Consider the following 3,032-nt stretch of genomic DNA (forward strand, 5'->3'; position numbering starts at 1 on the left):
TATGTATACACACACATATATATGTATGTATACACACACACATATATACACACATACATACACAGACACATATATATGCACATACATATATATTTAAATTCTCTGTATATGTGTGTGTGTGTGTGTGTGTATATATATATATAGAGAGAGAGAGAGAGAGAGAGAGAGAGAAACATATATCAAGAAAAGCACTCACATAATTGTAGAAGTGGATAGATTCAATAGGGTTCAAATGTGCATGCCAAATGTTAAACCAGAGGCTTCTCCTGACTCATGTCACTGAGGGGGCTGAAAAATCAGGAAGATGAATCAGGAGACCACAGTGCAGAGACTGCAAAGACTGATGAATCCAAGATGACCAAGTCAGGTTTGTGTCTGCAGAGAATGCCCGGTCAGATGTAGGCTACTAAATGCTCCCAGGGTTGGCAGACTCAAGTCTAAAATCCAGATGTCGATGATCCAGATTCAGGATCCAGAACAGCTGATGACACAACCTTGTTTGTTGAAAGTGAAGAATTGAAGCACTTTCTGATGAAGACCAAGGATCGTAGCCTTCAGTGTGGATTATTACAACTCAATGTAAGGAAGACCAAAATCCTCACAACTAAACCAATAGGTAACATCTTAATAAATGGAGAAAAGTTTGAAGTTGTCAAGGATTTTGTCTTGCTTGGATCCACAATCAATGCTCATGAAAGCAGCAGTCAAAAGATCCAAAGATATATTCTGCACAAGAGCTCTTTAGAATATTAAAGAACAAGGATGTTATTTTGAGGACTACAGTGCACCTGACCCAAACCATAGTATTCCCCATGGCCTTATATGCATTTGACAGTTGGACATTGAGTCAGGAAGACCATAGAAGAATAGATGCATTTGTATTTTGGTGCTGGAGAAAATTATTTGAAGTACCATGAGTTGCTAAAAGGACAAACCCGATACATGTTGGAAGAAGTAAGGCCAGAGTATTCCTTAGAGGAAAGGACAACAAGACTTTGTCATACCTATGCCTTGGGACATATTGTCAGGAGAGACCAGTCCCTGGAGAATGACATCATGTTGGGTAAAATGGAAGGGCAGTGAAAAAGAGGAAGGCCCTGGACAAGGTGGATTGACACAGTGGCCGAATCAATGTGCCCAGAGGTAGGAACAATTGTGAGGATAGTGCAAGACCATGCAGTGTTTCCTTCTGTTGTACATACGCTCGCTATTGATTGGAGGCGACTGAATGGCATTCAACAACATATCCGTGCAAAACCTGGGCGATGAATAAAGAAGACCAAAGAAGAACCAGGGGCTTAGAGTCATGGTATTGGTGAAGAATATTCGACTTCCAGACGAATAGACAAATCTGTTTCAGAAAGTGCACAAACACAATGTTCCTTAAGTGTAAGGATAATGAGAATTCCTCTCAAGTGATTTGGATATGTTATCAGGCAGGAGCTGTCCCTGGAGACCAATGGTGTGCTTGGTAGGGTGATTTGTCAACAAAGACTGTCCATAGGATAAACAAAATCCCTGCAAAATCCCTGTGAGGAGGGCTCGGGCTGGGCCTGGTCTCGCTTGGTTGTGTATAGCCCGGTTCAACTTGACGGCACCTCAAAACAAAAGCAACCGCATCAACTGAGAGACACACATTTGATTTTTTTGTAACACCTGTGTTTCATAATACTTTCTTTGAAGTTGAGCAAGGTCTAGTAGGAACCACCCTCACATGGATTCTCACATGGATTTGTCACTTAACGTCATTAGAGTTAAAAGCCATGGCGACCAAGTGAAGACATTTAGTCTTTTATTTGGGTCACAGCTATCTGGCCAACACCCAACCAAACAGCTATTTAAATACTGACTTTTAATTAATTAAAAGCTTGAAACTGCCTATTGAAGCAAGATGACTAATGAGACACCTGATTCTATCAACCACAAAAACTTAGGAGTGGCATTCTAAATATGTATATATTTGAGAATCAAAACATCAGAATCCTAGAGAGAATTGAAATCTGTGCTTACTGGGCTTTAATTAAACCACTCCAGATAAATAATTATTTCTTCAATGCTTAAAGCCCGTTAATGAGGTTATCTCACAGCCCGTGACATCACCAACTTCCATTATTTAAAATCTATTGTGAGAAAAGCCACACACTTAAAGTTTTAGGTATGCTGTTTCCTTACCCGGAGCATACTCAAGGCATGAAAGACCTGCACAAAACAGGTGTGCACTGGAAGGAAAATGGTGAAGAACTCTGGAATTTAGTCTAACTGCTTCTTCACTAGGTTCTTATTATTTCATTTTGGTTTTTCCCCCTTGGGGGGAAGGGGGCAGTAGATTCTTCCTTTTGTTAAAAACAGGTTTGTTCTGCCTATTGCCTTTTTTTTTTTTTTAATTAATCAATTTATTGGGGCTCATACAATTGCCTTTTTTAAATGTCTGGTTGTCCCAAGAGTTTCACCCAAGTTCTTGTCCCCCCTGCACCTCCATGGGACCAGTTCTAATTATATCTGAATTTTTTCTACTGTTCAAACAAAACATGCATTCAATACTATATTATTTTGAGGGTTTTTTCCTCCCTTGGTTGAGAATAAATTGCCTAATCACATAAACACTGATTATAACAAACTGTTTATTATTTTAATTCCTCTTAGATTTTCATGGAAGTAATGACAAATTGGCTAATAGTCAAGTGCCTATATATAATCTAGGATCTGTAACCTCATTTGTGCCATTCTTATTATGCAGGGCTGGGTAAAACTAGCTTTTAAGAGCATCAATACATCTGGTAATTATATCAATAAGCCAATTTAATCATCAAAATGTGAAAAATAAAATTCTAGTAATAAGAATAGGGCACATCCACATAAGATAATATTATAAAAAAGTCAATTCCTCTTAAATTTACATTCAAGAAGTAAATTAGAATGTAATATTAAATGCATTGAATTTATTAGTTTGAAGCAGAGGCTCAGAGAGGTTAAGTAAGTTACTCAAGCTCGCTCTACAGGGGAGACGTGGAATTGTGATGTTGATATATGTT

The sequence above is a fragment of the Echinops telfairi genome, unplaced genomic scaffold (assembly GCF_000313985.2).
Source record: "Echinops telfairi isolate 266 unplaced genomic scaffold, ASM31398v2 ScPeMD7_2;HRSCAF=8, whole genome shotgun sequence".
NCBI classification, from domain to species: domain Eukaryota; kingdom Metazoa; phylum Chordata; class Mammalia; order Afrosoricida; family Tenrecidae; genus Echinops; species Echinops telfairi.